This window comes from Vombatus ursinus, unplaced genomic scaffold, assembly GCF_900497805.2.
Source record: "Vombatus ursinus unplaced genomic scaffold, bare-nosed wombat genome assembly UNPS02014786.1, whole genome shotgun sequence".
In the NCBI taxonomy this organism is placed as follows: domain Eukaryota; kingdom Metazoa; phylum Chordata; class Mammalia; order Diprotodontia; family Vombatidae; genus Vombatus; species Vombatus ursinus.
In genome coordinates, this window is record NW_020954564.1 from 44,670,890 (window position 1) to 44,677,131 (window position 6,242).

Consider the following 6,242-nt stretch of genomic DNA (forward strand, 5'->3'; position numbering starts at 1 on the left):
ATTTAGGCACAGAGATTAAGTGGCTTAAATAGAGTTGCACAGTAATTATTGGTCCTGAGATTTAAAACTTGATTCTTCTGCCTTGAAAGTTCAACGTTACTGCAAACATAACATAATAGTTCTCACTTAGTTATCTTAAAATGCATGGTTAGGAATTTTTAATGGATTTAATCATCTTGGCTGCAATTTCAACCACTAACTCAGAAACAAAGGAAAAAATCTAAGAGCTCTAAACTGGTACTCTAAATTGCATGAAAGATTTTAAGGGAGAAAAGGTTCAAATATATCATTTTGAAGAATTTCTCCATAGTTCAGCTGTTTAAACTCTACTGCTCGAGTCACTTTGGAGCTTCAATCAATTACTTAATGGATTTCAGACTAAACTTTTCATGGTATTTTCTAAAACACAAATCTTTTTTCTTGTTTATTATGGCTACCACTCCCAATAAAATTCAAGACTCTTCAGCAGTCATAAGGACTAAAAATGAAAACATATCCTTTTTAGACGGCACAGTTATATTTATTTCATCATATCAAGTAATTTTTGCTGTGTACATTTATGCTTCCTAGAGAAAGTCAAGCTCTTCATCCCTCTAGCGATATTAGGCTAATTTTCAACAAGATGCTCTATCAATAAGCTAGCTTTCATTTGTCTGTTTTTAATGATATAATTTATTTCCTGCTTAAGTGGTCATGCTCTGAAGTCTACATTATTATAAGAGAGGGTTCAAAAGCAACTGGAAATGTCTCTTTACTAAAAGTAATATGAGTATGCAAAGGTCACTCTGAAGAAAGCCTTTCAAATAATTATAAAGACATAATAAGGACAATTAAGAAGATGTTAAAAAGATTAAGAAGGAGATAATTAACAGTGAAATGGATATAATACAATTCATTTTTTTCTTCAGTGTGCTTTATTTTACCTACTGTTTGCTTAGTTTTTCAAATCTGGGGAAAAACGTATGCATCTGGCTAATACAATAAAGGAATACTGCTTGGAATATTGCTATAACATAACACTCTAAAATGCTAAACTACAACTCAAATTTCTAAGGTTTTTAACGTTAAAAAACAAACTTAAAAAGATAATACCAAAAAAAATTCATCAAAATGTTGTTTTTAAAGTGGTAAATATAGCAAAGTAAAGTTGACAATCAAGTAAGGAAACTGTTCAATTAATACAAAGTCATTTGATCAACAGTTAAAGGATTCTAGTTCATGTGATCCTGAAAAGGGTGGTCTTCAAAATTGTTGAAAACATTCATTTTTTTTCTAAATATAACAGAAATTGAATTTTGTGACAATTTTTGTTGTAATAATTTCCCCAAATATCGACACAGAATTTGATATATTAATGTTAAAAGGAATAAAAGCTAGGAAAATCATGATATGGGGGTGGGGAGAGAAGACGGGGTTAAATTTAATGGGATACAATAGCTTCCAAATGTGATCCAGGAAAGAACTCTTAACAAGTATTAGTAAAATGCCCATGAGAAGGATTTGAGGATTCTGGTTAGGCATACCCCATATAACAAATACTACATTTAGATCTATTTTTATTCCTGTCTCTTTTCTGTCTGTGTCACATTGCTTTATTATTGAAACTAAAACTGAAGGCAGCCATCATAACCTTTTCTATTTCCTTAATGCTAAGGAAGACAAGTAGATACTATTCCCTCTAATGCATTCTGTATCGTGATGCCCAGTTCCGTTTTAAATGCCTGTAAAACAATGATGCTTTACACCATTCCTCTAAGATGGTGGAAAAGTCGCCCCAAGAGGCTTTTCCACAAGGAGGGGGAAAAAACAGAACACACAAACACACCAATAAATAAATTCCCTGGCTCTCTTTCATTCAATTATCCTGGTCACATCCCCAGGGCCATTCTGTAGCCAATCCTCTCTCCTCTTACTGCTGAGACCCCTTTACATGGCATCAAGGAGCATTGTTTGACTTGGGTCAAAATACAAGAGGTTGTTATTCAAACACAGGTGTGTGTGAGTGTAAAGAAGAAGGGTCTTCTACTCATATATAACTCTGATTCCACTCCCTACCTGGGCCTCGGAAGAAATGACACACTGGCAAAATTGATGATGTCTAACTCCATTCAAACTCTAAAACACCGTGATTCTCTGTTAATTTCAGAATCATACCTACTGTTCTCTTGGTGTTTTTGTTTTTTTGTTTTGTTTTTTTTTTAACAAGAAATAAAGGAAAGAGACAAAAGGGAATGGGGAAGGAGAAAAGGGTGAAGGAAGGGAAAGGGGGCATAAATGTTGAATGACTGAGAGAGGAGGAAGGAGAATACGGATGGAGAGAGCGAGAGAAGGGAGGGAGCACTGGAAAGAGGAAAACTAGCAGACATGGGAGACAGAGGAAAGGGAGGGAAACGAGGGAGGGAGACGGGGGAAGAAGAGAGGGAAGGGAGGAGGGAGAAGGAAAGGAGGAGAAGGGAAAACGGGAGAGGAAGAAGCAAAAAGAGGGAGGAGAAAAGATGAGAAAGGGGTGGAGGAATGGGGGGTAGGGAGGAAAAAGGTAGGGAGAGAAGGCAAGATATTAGGGAAAAAAGAAAGAAAATGTAAAAGGGAGAGAATAGAGGTCCTTTCTAGAGCTCGTGGGACCCTGCCCCGGGAGGGAGCCCCTCTCCGCCGGCCACAGCTCCCGCCTGGGCGGGGCGAGGGGAGGGGAGGGAAGAGTGGCTGGTGCCTGGCCCCTCCGGCTGCAGTCAGCCAGCTGAGGAGACAGAGGTGGCTGCGGGAGCCCGGAGGGAGAGGGAGCGGGGAAGATAGGAGCCTGCCCGGCGGGCCCAGACACTGTCAGGCGCAGACATTCTCTCAGGGCGCCCCCTCACGGCCTCCCCACGGGCCCAAGCCCCGGTTCCCGCCCGTCCGCCCTACCTGAGGGCCCGGGCGGGGTCGCTACGGGCCGCTCCGGGGAGCCCCGGGGCGACGGCGATGACGGGGATCGGCGACGAAAGCGCCTCCTCTCCCCGGGGCACGGCTCGGCTGCGGCTCCGCGGCCTCAAACTCCATCGGGAGCAAGCGGGAAAGCCCCGTTGGCGTTGGTGGTGTTGGCGGCGTTGGCGTTGGCGGCGGCGGCGGCGGCGGCGGCGGCGGCGGCCGCAACGGCGCCTCCTCCTCCTCCTCCTCCTCCTCCTCCACCTCCACCTCCTCGCGAGAGGCGGACGGGGAGGGAGCCGGGCCCCGGGATCCTCTCGCGAGGAGACACGCCCCAACTCGCGCGAGATCGCGCATGCTTAGTTCCTTACTCTTCGCCCTTAGGGCTTTCAGGTTAAGCCACCCTTATCACGTGACTCTAGAGCAACACTGGGGCACTCTGGGAAACGAGGAGGACTGAAGGAGAGATTTCTGGGAAACTCCCGTCCATCCTCTGTGTTTTGTAGCAGCCCGTATAATAATCTCAAGCTAAAGTTGGCCAAGCCATCCATGAAGTGGCTCAAGGACAATGGTTAGATTTAATTTCTCTCCATCTCCCCACAAAGTTGGCAGGATTTGACACATAACTTTAATCCTATTTTGCAAACAGTATTGGCCCTAACCAAGCTGGCCCTTAGGAGCAAGTTCTAAAATTGACCTAACACTGGGCTTCTAAATGGAGCCCTGCTTCTTACTGTTTTAGGTAAGTCACATAATAAATGTAGGGGACTTTAACGTGTTAAATGATTATCCTTTAGGTCTATTCTAAGTCTAAATATCTATGTCCCCTTTGAAATGTCATGTCTGATACTTAGTACACAAATCTATTGCTATAGGTTTAAAAGCAGTTTTATGCTTTACTCAAATTTTTTTTCGTTTAAGTTTTCCTGTTCCATGACCACTACTAGCTGAAAACAAGCAATTAAGTAGTTATTGATAAAATTTTCTTGTTTCTAAGGATTTAAAATGAAGGAACTCCCACTTTACAGAATAAACCAAGGAAAGTATAAGAATTGCTTAATGGCTGTGACTGACCAAAGCACTTCACCTGTCCTGAATCTCTTTCTTCATTTGTAAAACAAGAATAATACTTACTCTGCCCTACCTCACAGGGTTATTGTGAATTTATATTTTTATATCTGTTACATTATAAAGTTTGCAAACAAGGAAACCATTTTTGTAAACCTCAAACCTTATCTTTTCTTGAAAATTTCATAAATCTCCACAAAATCATCAATCTCTTATACAACCTCAATTTTATTATCCTAAATATTAAGTTACACATTTGAGAAAATGGTACAAATCAGGTGAACAGAAGAGACAAGTGGTATTTCATTTAGAGGAAATCAATTGTCAGTTTTCTTCAAGATCTTTAAAACAGAAACTTAATAAAGACAAAGCTTTAATTCAGGAATATGGACCTTTTTAGTTTTCTCTTGGCCATGAAAAAAAAATCACATTAAATTCTCTACAATGAAAAATTCTACTCTGTACAAAATAAGGTATTTCTAAGTGATTAGCACAGTGTCTAGAACATGGTAGGCACTAGATAAATGCTTGTTCCTTTCTCTTTCCCCTTTTCTACCCTAACACACCTGCATTTCTAAAATGATTTCACTTTCCAAACTCCATTGAGATATACTGTGCAAGCAGATACTGCTCTGAGAATTCCTTCACATGGAAACATTGTGTTATTGGACAGTATAACCAACATTTCCAATCTTTCTCTCTATCCCAAAGATCTAAAAGTGCCTTACAAAAGGATTCTCATGACATTCTTATAAGGTATACAGGTATGTGTATATACATGTACATATACATATATGTATGTGTGCATATATGTCAATACCTAAATTAGTTACAATTGGGAAGAAAATATTTTTAAAATATTGAGCTGGGTAAGAGGTACATTCCCCAAAAATGTTATTTCTTATGAACTATTCTGTCCACCCACAAAATGTTTTACGTTTTAAAACATAAAACTACCAATGAGGAAAAATAAAGCTTCAAATTTAATCTCAAGAAAATTTCTTCTGAAAGGTCTAAATATAATTATTTTAAAGGTCCAGTTCAAAAGACAGTTAAATTGCTGAAAAAGTGAGATCCTTGAAAGCAAGGACGTCTTATTTGACCACGTTATCAGTATATCTTGGGCAAAGACATTTTCTTCTATGTACCTGTTTCATCATCTGTCAAATGGGGATAATAATTTTACTCCCTATTTCATCAGATTTTTGTAAGGAAAGTATTTTGCAAAAATATAAATCCTGGCACATAAGCCCACTTCTCCATTCATAGATGGTAACTTAAACATATTTATTGAATGTTTTTTTTTTCTGACAGAGGAAAAAAAATCCATTGTAGTGAAATTCTGTCACTACATTTAAAACATTTTATATAGCTTTATGTATGCCCTCTCAAGTCTTCCATCTTCTAGCTCAAATGACCAGTGAAATTTAAATTCATAAATTAGAGCTGAAACCATATCAATCAAATTCATTCTCTTCATTTTGTAGCTATGGAAAGTAAGGTCCGGAAAGTCTAAATTACATTTTCAACATTTTAAGATTCTATGATTCTATGTTTTCCACAGATACTAGGAAATAAAGTCATTTAGCAACTATATGTTAAATGATCCTCAGCTGAGGGGCAGAATGAGCTACAGAAAGGCCATCCTCAGTGTAAGACAGACTTGGGTTCAAGTCTTACCTCACACACATACTAAGAAGTGTTAAAATGGGAGAATCCTTTAACTTCTCAGTACCCCTAGGCAATTCTCTGAAACTATTAAAGAAGACACAACACTGCTTCTCCACAATCACAGATGGATGTTCCACAATGGAAATTTCCCCACACACTGCTGAACTCACAGGTTTGGCCATTCAAAAAAAAAAATTCCCTGTTAGCTAAAATTCTCACAAATAGCTGAAATGTAAAACATTTGAAAATAATAGTTTCAAAAGAAATATTACACAGGAGAATGTCTATATAATACTTGCATGGGGTGAAGAGAAGTTTGACATTTGCCTTGTAGGTTAATTTGTATTTTGTCAAGTTTTTACATAACACAATTGCTATATTGCAGGAGGCACAATCAATCAATCAACAAGTATTTATTAAATGTCCACTATGTACCAAGCACTGGGACTACAAAGACAAAACATCCCCTGCCCTCAGGGAGCTTACATTCTATCAGGGGAAACATACACACATATAAGTAAATACAAAATATACAAATAGTAAATATAAAGCAAATGGAAGTGGCAAGAGGAGAGGGGAAGGATACTGGGAGAATCAGTAAAGGC

General features: G+C 39.0%; 1 protein-coding gene across 5 annotated transcripts in view; it reads right to left on the bottom strand.

Annotated features, from left to right (window-relative positions):
* The window catches only part of LOC114046842 (roquin-2), a 60,409-nt gene extending 57,399 nt beyond the window's left edge, over positions 1-3,010 (bottom strand). For 2 of the 5 annotated variants that reach the window (XM_027867386.1, XM_027867388.1), the window contains exon 1: positions 2,899-3,009. The gene's annotated coding sequence lies outside the window, so the exon portion shown is untranslated. Of the gene's footprint in view, positions 1-2,898 lie in introns of all 5 variants that reach the window. The other 3 variants (XM_027867387.1, XM_027867381.1, XM_027867385.1) reach the window with 3 other exon arrangements.
* Positions 3,011-6,242: the final 3,232 nt, after the last annotated feature.